The sequence below is a fragment of the Bubalus kerabau genome, chromosome 12, assembly GCF_029407905.1.
Source record: "Bubalus kerabau isolate K-KA32 ecotype Philippines breed swamp buffalo chromosome 12, PCC_UOA_SB_1v2, whole genome shotgun sequence".
Lineage (NCBI taxonomy): Eukaryota > Metazoa > Chordata > Mammalia > Artiodactyla > Bovidae > Bubalus > Bubalus kerabau.
The window spans coordinates 78,460,263-78,476,162 of NC_073635.1; the positions used below are offsets into that span (position 1 = coordinate 78,460,263).

The following is a 15,900-nucleotide window of genomic DNA, read 5'->3' on the forward strand; positions in this document are numbered from 1 at the left end:
CGTATTACTTTATATTTCCAGATAGTTTGTTAATTTTTATATCTGTCTAAAACATTTTCAGTTGGCATTATTCCCATTTGTTTTATGCAGCTATTATAAATGGTATATTTTTCTTTTTGTATTCTACGTGATTATTGCTATGCTAGAGAACAAGAAGACTATTGGTTCCATTTAACTCTATTTAGTTATCTCATTTCTGGCAGCTCAACAGAACTCACTTTTTCCTAGTGAGAATTAAATTTAATTCTCTTGGATTTTCTAGGTATATAATCATATCATCTGAAGATAATGATAATATTTTCTTTTCTTTTCCAACAGTTATGCCATATATTCCTGTTATATATTAAGGTATTGGCTGCCCTGTTTCCTGACTGTTTGAAAATTTTGAACAGCTGATCTTCTGAAACTTCTCAAAAGCAAATAGTTAGTGACAGATGTTTCTCTCTATTTTATATCCTGCTATGAATGCAGGCTTCCCCAGAGAATTTTCAACTAATAATGCAACCAGCAGTAGATATTTCATCTTGCTAACTGAAAGTTCAGACCTTTACACATCTCATAAATGTTAGTTTTGATGTATTAAAAACACAGTTCAGTCTAGTACATTTAGACTGCACAAAAGTTTCCTTTATAGGAAATATAACTGATATATACATTTAAAATAAAGAGAATCTTTTTTTTGTTTGTTTTGTCCCATTTATCCATCTATCCATTTTATCTACTCAACAGATATTTATTGAATCTTGTAATTAAAACGAAGAAATGAAAACTACTTATCCCAACCATAGGGAATCTCAGCTTAGACTTATTCGGGATATATAGTTTGTTCATAGTAGTGTACCCTCAAAAGTTCATGACTCGATTAAATGATATCAAGTAGAAACATATATAGATATTAAGTTCACATTATATTCTAAAAATTTCCTTATGAGTTAAACTTCATGTTTTTGAGATAGAAACACCTATGACACATGAGTAAAAGGTACCATCACTTGTGGATCTCATTCATTTGTTACCAAGGAAATTAAATGTATTCCAAGTTTACTAGTTTTCACTCTCATTAGAAAAAATTCTTAAGCTAATCCTCCCTTTAAGGAATAATGATGCACAAAAATTTTCATTTTACAGTTACATCATACTTCTTTTTATACTTATTACAGAAATTATCAGATAGTGCTTTTTTTAGAAGTTTACATTCTAGAAAATGCACTAGATTTTTTTCCTTAGGGGTTTTCCAATACAATTTTTTCAAGCATATAGAATTTTGGTTGATAAATGTTGCTGAGTAAGAAGCATTTAGATATCTAGATTAAAATATTGTAACACTGAATCATTTCCAAATTTGTTAACATTTGTGATTTCCCTTTGAAAAATTACAATTCACACCTAGAAATCTGAAAAAAAAAATTCCAATTTTTGAAGCATGATGGAGGATTTTGTTATATTATGATTGGAAAGGAAGGCATTTAGCAAATATCAGGAGTAAGTAGCTGATGAAAATTTTGGTTATAAAAGTTTAAGATAAAAACTAACATTATTAACTTACTCTAACACTCTTACTCTAATTTATAATAGCCTCTGAAAAACATATGCCTCAATACTTTTTCAGTCTAAACGTTTGATTTAAACTTGATTTTGACTTCTTTTAAACCTAGTCCCCCATTCTGTCATGTTTAATTCTTATATGTGTGGGGATATAAAATGATCTGCAATTCCAAATCTGCTTTTTCGTTACCATATGATCCTTAGTCATATTGTAAATTCCTAAGAAAAATAGTTAATTTGATGGATTTCTTAAAGCAAGATTATCTCTTGTCCAAGTGAACAAATTACAGCTGAAACGCAATGGACACCACTTCTCAGTGACATGAACAGTCCAAGTGCTTTTGACCAGCTCTGATTTTATAGGAGATTAATTGGTACATTAGATTGCCCAGCCCCAAAGGTAACACCAAGTCCAGAGTACACCCCCATGATCATTTTAGGCAAGTGAATGGCCTGGAAAAGCTTTATTTTCTTTGAGGAGGGTTAGTGATTCAGATGAAATCTTTCGCTGCAATGAACTTTGTGTTCCTGCTGCAGTTAACAAACTAAACCCCACTGGATCACAGGTCCCTAAAGATTCCTCTCACTACTAGGCAAGAAACACAATCCCTAGATGTTAAAAGTAGAAGTAGCAGCCCAGGAGACCCTGTCCTTCAGTATTTCTCAAGTTTTTCCATTGAGGCACCATGATAGCAGAGGAGAGAGGAGTTGGTCTCCTGAGGCTTAGAAGGCCTGATGGAACAGGTCTCCTTATTTATTTGAAGTCTTCTAAATCTTGTCTTCTCTGTGTATGTATGTTAGTTGCTCAGTCGTGTCAACTCTTTGCAACCCCACTGCCTGTAGCCCACCAGGCTCCTCTGTCAGATTTTCCAGGCAAGAGTACTGGAGTTGATAGCCATGGTTGATATGGGTTGAAGGGGGGACATAGTTGATAGCCCCCCCTTCTCCAGGGGGATTGAACCTGAGTCTCCTGCATTGCAGGCAGATTCTTTACCATCTGAGCCACCAGGGAAGCCTATATATGCGTGTGTATATATATATATATATATATATATATATATATGTTCTAATAGTGAAAAATAACTTTAAATGACTCACCCCTTTTACCCCCAAACTTTTAAAGTAAAATCGATGTTTCCGTAAACTACACTACATGTTTACCTTTGGCCTCGTAGCTGCTCACAGTTTGAAAACCACTGCTTGGTCGTTTTTTTATGACTGAGTAAACTCACCCCCAAATCTCCTGGCTCACATGTCACTGTGCAAAAGCGCTTCTGACTCCCAGCCCTACCCATTTTCTGACAATTAGGCAATTAGGCTACTCCCAAAGGGCAGGCAAGTACATTTCAGAGACTCTTTATACTTTTCCACTTTGGAAAAAGAGATGCTGGTTGCCCTTTCCTTCTAGAAACTGCCTGGAATCTGATGAACTAGCTGTGTTTTGGGTGGGTAATGAGAAGAGCTGAGCTAATTTTCCATAGTTGGTCCATAGTCTACCCAGGGACTTGTGCATTCAAACACTCCATCTTCTGTCTGACATGTGGTAAGCAGAGTGCTTCTCTTTCTGAAGGTCACCTTTGGGTAAACCTAAAGCATCCACTTAAGTAAGAGGGCTTCCCAGGTGGTGCTGGTGGTAAAGAAGCCGCCTGCCAATGCAGGAGCCGCAGGAGATGCAGGTTCGATTCCTGGGTTGGGAAGATCCCTTGGAGCAGGGCATGGCAACCCACTCCAGTATTCTTGCCTCGAGAATTCCATGGACTGAGGAGCCTGATGGGCTATATGCAGTCCATGGGGTTGCAAAGAGTTGGACAGAACTGGATCAACTTAGCAACAGCAGCAGCAGCAAGACAAGCCAGAGGGAACCCTTAAAAGTGCTGGCCTGGGGACAGGGATCTTTTTTATCAGCTTTCTTTGGACATATCGGAACTACCATTTGGGAAGCTAGATGAGACCTGGGAATAGCTGCTAGCAGAGCTGACGAGGAGTTATAGTGCCAGGCCCACGGAAGAGCGGGGAGCCAGGCTTAATAAATGTTTGCTGCTGCTGAGTCATTCTTCCTGGGAAAAGCGGTTGTCTCTGGCCAGGGCTGCAGGATTGCCACTGGCCTTCACTGAAGTTTCCAGCATCAGTGGCCATCTTCCCACCATTGCTCAGGAAGGACCCTGTGAATGAAATCCTCACACTGGTGCCCTGCTTTAAGTCTTCCAAATGCTTTCATGGACAGCTGATCAGTAGAGTCTTGGCAACAAAGGAATGGGGCAAAGGAAGTCTGCATTTTAAAGGCTGGCCCAAGGGCACGTGGTTGTGTAAGCTGCAATGTCTTTGACTCTCAGTATCGTGGATTTGGGTAAACCATCTGTGTCTCCCTTAGACGCACACTGATGTTCAATCCTGAGAAAGACATTCTGATTGCTGCCAGGAAGACCCATTGCAATAAGCAAAACCCCATTTACCCATTTACTTCTACACATAAAGTTTTATTGTCTTCATAAAAATTATTTCCAATTTCATCTCTGTTAGAGACTGCATTAGGAAAATAATATTTAATTGTAAAAGCTTTACTTTGTGGTCAAGTTGCTTTTTTACACATAGTGTTAATGACCAAAAAAAAAAATAAAAGATTTTGGGTACTGGAATAGGCAAAGACTGTTAAGTGGGTAGGCATAGGATGATCTGTGTATCAGAGAAGATGTTATTCAGACTCCACCTTTTTTTTTCCTCTCTCTTATTTTATCTTGTCACGTTTGGTTTGATTCAAAGCCTTTGGTTCTGTTTGAGAAGGAGGTCAGACTGGTTTCAGGAATAACCAGCGTTAGAAGAGCAGTTGAAGCGTGCACATGGGAACGCAGGTGATAAAATCATTTTGAAAAATAATGAACAGGTAACTCGAGAGCTTGTCATCAGAGTGGTATCACAGGTTATACCAGGTTATTAATTTTCCGACTCAGCAGTACACCTCTTAAAAAAACACCTAAAGGAAAATGGATCTGTTTTGGGAAGAAATGCAGTGGGCAAAGAAGAACTGAGGAGCTTAGGGAAGTCCACAGGTTGGGTAGACCTGGGAAAGCAAAACTACTTAGACATTTAAATAAAAATTGTATGTCTGGAAAATAATGTGCAAAACATGTAGTTAAGAGACCAATGTTTAGCATTCATACATTGAAACAGATGCCTAAGGAGTTCTTGGTTTACCTACAAAATACCAAAGCATCCACCCTGTCTGATGTTTGCTTGCTCGTTTGTCGAATGACTGAGCGACCGCCACATCAACGAGGGAGCACAGAGCCGGACAAGGTGTGGTCCTAAGGTTTGGCGTTTGCTCCTCCATTCCCCGGAAGGCAGGAGAGCCTTTGTCCGTTCCTCAGTCTCCCCTTCCATAAAATGGGAAGAAGCACGTTTGCCACCTCAGAAGTTGCCCGTGACTGGGAGCGGTTCGGCACGTGACCCGTTTTTTTCTCTCCCCATTTCCCTGTGGCACTCCTCCGAGTGGTGGCCCGCTGTTGCCATGGTGACACAGCTCAGGGTGACGTTGCTTAGAAATAATGACAACTGGCGGCAGCAGGGAAGCAGCGCCACGGTGGTGATTAGCCTCCAAGGAGTGCCCTGTCTGGGCAGAGCGAAGCAAAAGGAGGAAGGAGGGGTTTAACAAGTCGTGAGCCGATGCCACCTCCCTCCAGCAATTAGCGGTTGTCACCCCTGATAATGCCCGGCCTCAGCATGCTGGGCGTTTTTATAGAATATCCCTTTGGTTGCCAGATTTGTCCTTTTTTTTTTTTTTTTTATTACTCAGAACCCCAAGTTGTAAGCACAGTAAAATATTTGTTGTCCATTTCGATTCCAGCAGTAAGCTCAATTTCCTGAAAGATAAGGGGAACTGTTGACTCCCACCGTCTTTTGTCGCCTGCTTTGTACTTGGGACTTGAGTCATGCCTTGTCAATAGTGACTTTAAAAAGTGTGGCAGGAAATTGATTTTTTTTTTTTTTTAACTTCTAGGGTGAGTGAAATGACAACAAAATTAAAATCTTATTTGAATAGATTGGTCTCTCCCTGATCCTGAATTCCTGGGTTCGGTTTTTCAGCTGAAGTTGAATGGTGCTCCGTAGGGAAAAGTTTTGGGGGTTAGATAGTAATGAGGTACTATCACCTGCATGCCTGACCCTGCTGGTATCTTTCCCACAGGGCTCAAAAAAATAAGTAGCATTCTGCATCCTTCTGGGGCCTTCTGAACCTTGGGAACATCCAATTCAGATACCCCTCGTGTCTGGTTCTGTGATTGTATTCCCCGAAGTTAGTGGGATGTGATTGGAAGTGAAAGAAGTTGGTGGGCTGGGAGGATCTTCGCAGCAGAACCTCCCTGGAATGGATTCAACACCGGCTTGCAAAAATCAAGAAGAATGGGTACCTAGCAATGGCCGTTACTTAAGGGGACCAGGGCAGAGGAAAATCTACTGTCTCTAGTTTGCCTTCAGAGATGCGTTTAACCCCAGGGTATCCTGTGTTGATGGTCCCTGCGTGTGTGCTAGGTTGCATCAGTCGTGTCCGACTCTTTGTGACTCCATGGACTGTAACCTGCTAGGCTCCCTTGTCCATGGGATTCTCCAGGCAAGAATACTGGAGTGGGTAGCCGTGCCCTCCTCCAGGGGATCTTCCCTACCCAAGGATCGAACCTGTGTCCCTTATGCCTCTCCTTCATTTTTAGGCAAGTTCTTTACCACAAGCACCATCTGGGAAGCACCATGTGGCTCAAAAACTGGGCCTTCACTTGCTGGAAATACCAGGGTCTCTTGGAGCCCAGTCTTACCAAGAAATAAATTCACTTCCACTTTTAGCAATCTTTATTTATTTATTTATTTTGCTGAGAACCTTCAGGAACCAGTAGTGCTTCCATTCAGAAAGTTTCAGACCCCTCCTTGAGGTCTGAGAGCAGAGCAGCTCCCACCAACACAGCATGAAGACAGGACTGGGAGTGTTGCTGAGTTCCTGGTGCATGGTAGCGCTCTACGTGCTGTTCTGGTGGGAGAGAAAGCATGAAGAAGAACTAAACCCCTGGGGTCCTGAGACCTGGATCTGCATGCTTTCTGCAGCCTGGGACTGCAGTGTTTAATACCTGTTCCTTCCTGCGTGCTGAGTACAGAGCCTCCTTGAATCTGAACTCTGGTGCAGGAACACAAGAGCTCCCCAAAGACCCCTCCCTTTCCCTCTATTCTCCCCTCCCCAGCCCCCACCAACACACACATGCCCTTGCTCCTGTTAGATCCCTGGGCTCAAACCGGCCTGGTAACAAATCTAGGCCAAACCCAGCCGGGCTGATAAGATTTCCAGAAGAGGTCCTAAAAATACATTTCTCCTTAAATCAGCCTTGCCAATGACCGTGCAATCACAGAACGTTAAGGGCAGAAGTGGCCTTAGAAATTGTTGCGCCCTCTCGTTTTTAAAGCTAAGAAATCAGAGTCCCAGAGAACTAACAGCAAGAACAACGGTGGCTGAGGGATGTTTCAAATCACATCATGAAGAGGGAACAAAGCAAACCATACAGGCGGTACAAACTGTGAGCTGCGTAGTATGTTCTTTTTACTTATTTGTCTATTCAGCCTTTCACTTATTCAGCAAATATTTATTGTGTACCTGCCCTGTCCTGAAGTTTTGATGTTGCCCTAGATGGCAGGGATACAGACAGACCCTGCCCTCAGAGACATCACATTGTGCTTGGGGGAGAGCTTGAGCAGATAGGTAAGTAAATATGTTGAGTGTCAGACAAGGAACAGGACTTTGGAAGGGAATAAAGCAGGGTGAGCTGGCGTGAGGAGGTAGGACTGATGCAGTATCACATCAGGAACTTGGCAGCTCCTGCTCTCAGGTTGCTGAGGGCAGGTGGAGAAATCGTGTATTTCAGAACAAGTTCACGCTGTCGCACTGAAATGGTGCTTCCTGGGCTGTTTGACACCTGTGGCTTTATCTCTCTGCCCTTGGGGGACATCTCAAGCCCCACCTCAGCCAGTCTCAGCCTGTACCATATCTCTTCCCGGTCTGAGATAAAAGGGCCAGAGTAAGAACTACTCCACTCCATCTGCCTGCCTTCCAGCCAGAGACCAGTCTGCTGCCCTTGCTCCCCCCTTCCATTTGCCCCCATCTCAGAGCCTTCCACCCCACCCTGGCTAGTGCCCAAGTCGCTCCTCCTCCTTTGGGTGCCTCTTCTGGCCCAAACCCCATCCTGCCATTTTCCCATGCTCCCGTGCATTTCTTCTCCTTCCACTCAGAAGACTAAGGAAATGGGAGAGAGTGATGGAGAAGCAGGTTCTTGCCTCGCTCCTGGGACTCCACAGAGGGTGGCCTCACGATGCTGTGAGCAGATCTCAGATTCACAAAGGTCGCTTCCCTAGAAGCCCACCGGTGATCAAGGGCCATCTGCCTGCTGAGCACCAGAGTTCAGAATTCTCCTGGCTGCTCCATGATGTTCTTGCAGCCCCAGGTATTCTGGGGAGCCCCAGACACTGAGCACCTTGTTCCCCACCACCCACCTCCCCCCATGCTAAACTGCCACCTGCAGAGGCAGTGGTGACATCTGCCACCACCAGTTGTCCACATACCCTTGATCTTGGGGCACTGATCATTTTTGACTGCTCAGTCCACCCTGAAACTCTGCATGTCTCTCCCATCACCTAGATGTAACACTCTTCAGAAAACCCTTTGTCTCATATTACTCTTTTCCTCTGGTTCCACCTGCTCCTCTTCTTTCTGTCATCTCTAAATAACTGAACAAAGTGTCTTTGACCCTGTCCAAATCTTTCTTTTTTCTCTCCTACATATATGCGTGTGCTAAGTCGGTTCAGTCATGTCCGACTCTTTGCGACCTAATGGACTGTAGTCTGCCAGGCTCCTCTGTCCATGGGGTTCTCCAGGCAAGAACACTGGAGTGGGTTGCCATTTCCTTCTCCAGGGGATCTTCCTGACCCAGGGATTGAACCTGTGTCTCTTACATTTCCTGCATTGGCAGGCGGGTTCTTTACCACTAGCGCCACCTGGGAAGCCCCTCCTAGATTATACACACAGATGTAAATATTGTTATAAGTATTTCTCTTTTCTCTCTCATTTTAGCTGTTCTGTGGTGTTAGCTATCATTTCTATGAATAGTAATTCCAACTATATACCCATGACCACGACCTCTACACCCCAGTTTCCAATTTGCCTCCTCTCTCCAACTTCCTTCCTCCTAGGCAGAGCATCATTGTCCTCCCGCTCACACAGGACCGCATCCTGAAGTCCTCTTTGACAGTTCCCTTCACTGCATTGCTCACTCCCAATCCCACTGGCTCCTCTGTCCATGGAATTCTCCAGGTAAGAATATTGCAGTGGGTAGGCATTGTCTCCTGCAGGGCATCTTCCTGACCCAGGGATTTTCCTGTGTCTCCTGTATCGGCAGGCGGATTCTTTCCCATTGGTATAAGTTTGGGCCTGAATTGGTCCTTTTCTCCTGGACCCTTGCCAGAATCACCAACCAACTTCACCACCTGTGAGCTCTTCTAATTCTAATGCATCCTAAGTGATCCTCCAGCTGGGGACTTGTCTAGATCTCAAGCGCTCCCCAATATCCACATTACTAATGATCCTGATACTTTATAACGGAGTCGACTTACTCAGACTTACTCAGCTATGTCATCAGTGGAGGTAGCACTGCCCCCTATAGAGAACCTTGGAAATTTAAAGGAGCAATTTTCCCTCATTGTCCTAATGACCAGGCAACATCTCTGGAATGTAATGGGTGGAAGTAATGGATTTTGACATTTTGCAATGGATATGACTCTCTGGGAGTGAAAAACTAGTCTGTGTCTAGTGAGTGCTGAGTGTACAGCTGGACATTCACATAAGTAAAAATGCTATTCTGGGTAATCTGGGTCAAGATCTTAACTCTGTTTCACATATTTGCATGAGTGTTTTCTTCTAATTGATTTTTTATTTTTTGGACAGCCGATAGAACTGAATTTTTCGAGAATGCAACTATGTAAATTGAGGCAAGATTGTTCTTTAATTTGTTAGGAACTTTAACAGGAATTGTTTAGCCACATCACCTGTCACACCTACATCAGTTTGCATTTGTGTGCCCATCACACAAGATAAGTCATGGATATCCACCACTTCATTCTGTCTTCTGATATACTTGTGCCTAAGCTTGGACATTCTAAAACACACATTTATTTTTTAAATAGCTTTGTTGTTGTTCAGTCGCTAAGTCGTGTCCAACTCTTTGAGACTCTGTGGGCTGCCGCACACCAGGCTTCTCTGTCCTCCACTATCTCTTGGAGTCTGCTCAAATTCGTGTCCATTGAGTCAGTGATGCTATCTAACCCTCTCATCCTCCGTGGCCCCCTTCTCCTTTTGCCTTCAGTCTTTCCCAGCATCAGAGTCTTTTCCAATGAGTTAGCTCCTCGAATCAGGTGGCCAAAGTACTGGAGCTTCAGCTTCAGCATCAGTCTTTCCAATGAATGTTCAGTTGATTTCCTTTAGGATTGACTGGTTTGATCTTCTTGCAGTCCAAGGGACTCTCAAGAATCTTCTCTACTTCCTTTGATATTTAGTTGTATTTCAGTTATGACAATAGATTGATTTTTCTTAAATGTGTGTATGTTGGCTAGATTATGTATGATTTTCATCTGTTGGTAATAAAAGTTACGTTACGAAAATTTTGTTCAAAAGGGGTCATTGGCCTTTGTACATGTATAAGCAGATGAACGAGGCATTCGGCTGGTGATTACAGAGAGAGAAAAGGAAAAGGGTCAAGCGAAAAGCAGTCCTGGCCACCAGAGGCAGGAAATGGAAGTTCTGACAAAGGGTTCCCTGGCTTTCAGGCCTAGATGGCTTGATAATTAAACTGACTGCACCCACTGGATCCTGGACTTCCAGGAAACCGGTAAGTGCTGTCAGTCTTAACTGGTATCTAATACAATTGCTTTTATTCTAATAAGAGTAGCTCCTAACTGAATTATAAATGTTTAGATAGAACACACAGGCATAGCAAAAAACCCATAATTTGAATACAAATATGTGTTGAATCTGTTCTATCTAGCTGTAGTTTCAGGAGTATATTTAGAAATCTCTCATCTTCTAACTGAAGAGGGGGATTTTTCTCTCTGTCCATTCCTGGAAATGACAATGAAAATGGGCTGGAAATGTTTGTGCAGGAAAAGGAGCTCTGGATTTTATGAAGTTTTCACTTGTACTGTAAGATAACCAGGTCCAAGAGGAAACCTTTTCATGGGGGAATTTCTCCTTTTATTTCTGTTATCATGAAACGTTGGCTTATCTGACTTACTGCATGACCTTGAGTGCCCCAGTGTTTAATTTCCCCTATAGAAGTGGATTTGAAAGTATGTTCAAAAGAACAAGTATCATATGAAATGAAGACATCACTGGTAGCCCGGGTTCTTTCCCTGCTTAGAATGAACAAGGGTTTGGAGGTAGTTTTTGAAGACCATCCATCAAAGGGTTGTCTAACATTCTCTGAAGGACTTCATACTTTGTACCACCTTCATGGAAAGAGGCTCTACTTTCTTTAAGCTACAGTTCATTTGCTTTGCAAAAATGTGTAACAGTGAATAGGAGTCATTTCCACCAGTGTGTGTGTATGTAGGAACACAGATGTAAGGCAAGTTGATATCTTATCTAGTGCTGATAAGGGTTAGACACCAAACAGAGAGTCGTTAAAATATACTAGTAATTATACTTCGGTTGCAGTACATCCATTTATGGTTTACTGCTGAGCCACCTGGGAAGCCACATATATACTGCTAATTATATTTTGGTTACAGTACATCCATTTATGGTTTAAGTATTGGTTGGCCAAAGAGTTCATTTGATGTTAATGGAAAAACTCAAATGAACTTTTTGGCCAGTCCAGTGTTTTCAATCCTCATGATTCCAAACAAGGAAACCAAAGCTCAGAGAGCTTAGGTGACATTTCACAGCTATTCAGAGAAGCAGAGGAGCAACTGACTGGAATCCAGGGTAGAAAATTTCATTCTTACCCACGTGTGTGTTCAGTCACAAAGTCGTCCCCGACTATGACTTCATGGATTGCAGCACGCCAGGCTGCCCTGTCCTTCACTGTCTCCTGGAGTTTGCTCAGCTTTATGTCCACTGAGTCAGTGATGCTCTACAACCATCTCATCCTCTGTCGTCCCCTTCTCCTCCTGCCTTCAATCTTTCCCAGCGTCAGGGTCTTTTCCAGTGAGTCAGCTCTTCACATCAGGTGGCCAAAATATTAGAGCTTCAGCTTCAGCATCAGTCCCTCCAGGGAATAGTCAGAGTTGCTTCCCCTTAGGATTTGACTGGTTCTTACCCATAATCCGTGCCAGAGTTTCAAAGCATGATTTCATTTACATTTCCAATATATTTTTTAAAAATCTTAAAGGTGTCTGGAAACAAAAATCTTTTTAGGGACAATCACTTTGGCTGCTGCCTTCACTGTCTGTCTTGGAAAAGTCAGTGAGGTTCTATATGGCTTTGGCAGTTGGGACCACAATGGTTTCTGTATTTTTATTGGTCCTCTGGGGTTCCTGTGGGAAGGGACCTCTTCTCAGGGGCTGTGATTAGGGAAGGATTACACCACTCCTGGAGGTCAAGTGGCTCTTAGCCCAGTGCCTCGGATGGCGCTGCCCTGGGTCCCTCTCCAGCCTGGGCATCTTCATCTCCCACTCAGGATGCGCGAGTCAAGGACCAAGGGAGCGCACACGTGGAGAGCTATTTTAAATTAAGCTCCAGAAATAGAGGTGGGGATGTTCAGATTTCAAGCCACTCACAGGAAGGAAAAAAAAATCATTCTTTTAAATGATGTATTTTAAGAATTTAAAGATTAAAAATAGGAAATCCTCAAGATTTTCTCCACATTAAAATTTAGAAAACTCTGGGAGACATGGTTTCTTTATTGTAATTAGATTTATGCAAAATGAAATTAAAGGCATCCCATAAATTACTTAATGGATAATGAGTCCTTGACTGTCTGACTCAGAAATCTGTTTGTTTTGCAAGGATCCTTTAATCAGCTCCCTAGGAGGCCATTGTCTGGCAGACAGCTGAAATACCTTAGATGACCAAGAGCCGGCTGGAGGGGTTGTATGCCACACAACTATTTTCCTTAAGGCGGTCTTAACGTTTTGATCAATCTCAGGCTCAAGATCAGACATGATGAATGTGTTTCCCTTCAGAAACGTACAAACTGGCTACAAAGTGTGGGTGAGCCGAGGACACCTGAGGTTCTCAGACTGGGCTTGTCTGAGGGATGTAGCCTGTGGGGAGTTCACCAGGGTCAGGGAGGAACGGACCAAAACTCTCCCCGTGACATCATGACATCACAGAGCGGCTATAACAAGCCAACGTGAGCAGCGAATTCTTGCCTACAGTCAAAAGTCACAGCTTTCTGAAAAATCTAACACCTACAGGAGTTTTCAATATGTTTTGAAAAATGAAGTATCATGTAAGTGAAGACCCTAAAAAAAGCTTGGGATTCTTCGGTGCCATTGCACAGCGAGTCCACTGGCATTTCAGGAAATACTACAGAACCTCCTTTCGGTATCCTTGAACTTCAGTCTTGCCTTTCTTTGAAGATGAGTCTAGCGGTGATGCTCCATGTTTGTCACATCTGGTGCCGTCTAGAGAAGGTGGCCCCTCTGTAAAGAGCTCTGGCCTGATGGGACTTGGGACCCAACTGTTGGTCACCAAGGACCGCCGGTGCCCTAAGACAGCCCTCTCTCAGACAAGGGTCCTGGAAACAAAGCTCTGTTTATCCCCACCAAAGGCCTGCTTCATCCTGAACAAAACCCGCAAGCTATGAGATAGTCTATTTTTCAAATTCTCTTAGAAGCACATCTTATCTGGGGCAGATCTCCCAGGTGTTTTCTGTGTCATCTAGTTTTATTTTGTTTGACTGATCAGAAACACAGCCACTGGGAGAAGCCCTCAGCCAGCCCTCCTGCAATTGTTGGTGTGGGAATCAGTGACCCCAGGACCTGGCCATCAACTCAGGGCAGACATCCGGGTTCCCTCAGAGCCCAGAGGATGCCAGGCACCCAGGAGGATGGCAAGAAATCCTTGCCCCGGTGGTGTTCCAACTTGAGCGTGCCTCAGAGTTAGTCCTGGAAGGCTGGTTAAAACACAGATTGCTGGGCCCCACACCCAGGACTTCTGATTCAGGACCTCTGTGCTGAGACCCAAGGATCTGCATTTCTAGCAAGTTCCCAGAGGCTGCTGGGACTGCTGGCCCACGTACTACCCTTTGAAAACCACTGGGCTGAGGATTCAGGGTTTTGAAGCTCAAATAATTTATCCCTGGGGCATCTTCTCACCTTCACCGTCAACTTACTTAAAAGCAGCAGGGTAAGCCCGTGGGACTTGCTAGAATTTTCCTACAGAATAATACTGACATTCTCTATTCAGAGCCTTATTCCTTTAGGTTAGACTTTGGTCCATGTGTTAGTCACTCAGTCGTGTCCGACTCTTTGTGACCGCATGGACTATAGCCCACCAGGCTTCTCAGTCCATGGAATTCTCCAGGCAAGAATCCTGGAGTGGATTGCCATGCCCTTCTCCAGGTGGTCTTCCAGACCCAGGGATCAAACCCAGGTCCCTGCATTGAGGGCAGATTCCTTACTGTTAGCCACCAGGGGAGCCCAACTTTGGTCCATATTAAAGTGCAAATGGACCAGGAGGAAGACCAGGAGTTTATTTGACAAAGATTTGTTGAGCGTGTTCTATATATCAGGCACTGAACTGAAGTCTGGGGATTTGAAAATAGTGGTCTGTTGTCTCAGATGGTAATGCAGGAGACCTGGGTTTGATCCCTGGGTCAGGAGGATCCCCTGGAGAAGGGCATGGCAACCCACTCCATATTCTTGCCTGGAGAATCCCATGGACAGTGGAGCCTGGAGGGCTACAGTCCATGGGGTCACAGAGAGACAGGACTGAAGTGACTGAGTACCCATGCATGTCTTTTCCACACAGACACATTTTAACAGGGGCCCCTCTGGGCAGATGAACTGGAAGATGCCACCCCCTCCCCACAATTTCCCCCTCACCCAGGGCGCTGGGAGCTCAGTCCAGAGCGGTGCTCTCCCCAAGCCCTCAAGCCACCTAGGTTCCCTGTCACTGCTGCACCCAGGGTGACTGCTGGGCCGTGAAAGTGTCTCATTCAGTTCTGGGTTAGCAGCAGCTGGAGGAAAGACAGCAGGCCCAGGCCTTTGTAGTGACACCGTGGGATCTGTGCTTGGGGGAACCGTCTCTGGGGGTTCCCTTCGGCTGCAGACTGAAGGCGACCTGAGAAACGAGGGGCGCTCTGGATACGCGGCCCCGGACGAGCGCCCCCTGCAGGCAGTTCTGTGATCTCCACGGCACCGTCTTGCTCTCAGAAGCTACACCTGGAGCAGATACACCGCAGGCAAGACTCGGGTCATTGATAGAGAACCACTGCAGAGAGGAAGCTTGGGAGTGTATTTCTTCAATAAATATTGATAGAGCAGCTTCTCCTTTCATCACCTTGCATTGGGTCAGCACTTTACTGTTCACAGAGTGTCTCTATGTTTCTTTTGTAATCAGTCCTTCATGACAGCAACCATATAAAGTAAGTAGAAACTACCAACATTTTACAGAGGAAGAAACTGGGTCACAGAGAAAATTGACCTACCCAAGGTCAGATGAAGGAGCCTTGGCAATATAAGGACTAGAAGCTGGCTCTTAGGCCAGGGTTCTTTTCACCATTCCAGAAAGTTCTGTGGCTAATAGAAGAAATGCAAAAGCCCTTACGACATCAGTAGAACAATAATGCAAACTACATATATAATTCTGAATTTTTTTGGAGAGGAGTTAAAAGGAAGCTACTACTACGTCGCTTCAGTCGTGTCCAGCTGTGCAACCCCTAGGCTCCGCTGTCCCTGGGATTCTCCAGGCAAGAATACTGGAGTGGGTTGCCATTTCCTTCTCCAATGCATGAAAGGGAAAAGTGAAAGTGAAGTCGCTCAGTCGTGTCCAACTCTTCGAGACCCCATGGACTGCAGCCTACCAGGCTCCTCTGTCCATGGGATTTTCCAGGCAAGAGTACTGGAGTGGGGTGCCATTGCCTTCTCCAAAGGAGGCTAGTGAGTTTAATTTTAATCATAATATTTAATCCAATTTGTTAATAATATTATCAATTCACCATGTAGTAAATATGAAACAATATTGAGATTTTTCATGTTCTTTTTTTCTCATACTAAAAATACACACCATATTTGAAATTGGTGTGTATTTTATACCTGGGCTTTCCAGGTGGCTCAGCAGTAAAGAATCTGCCTGCAATGCAGGAGCTCCAGATTCAATCCCTGGGTGGGGAA

The 15,900-nt window shown here is 44.1% G+C and overlaps 1 protein-coding gene across 5 annotated transcripts in view; it reads left to right on the plus strand.

Annotated features, from left to right (window-relative positions):
- MBNL2 (muscleblind like splicing regulator 2) overlaps positions 1-15,900 on the plus strand; it is a 166,082-nt gene that overhangs the window by 31,796 nt on the left and 118,386 nt on the right. The window contains exon 2 of one of the 5 annotated variants that reach the window (XM_055542868.1): positions 8,761-8,881. The exons of the other annotated variants lie outside the window; for them this stretch is intronic. The gene's annotated coding sequence lies outside the window, so the exon portion shown is untranslated. The remainder of the gene's footprint in view (positions 1-8,760; positions 8,882-15,900) is intronic. 5 annotated transcript variants of the gene reach the window in all.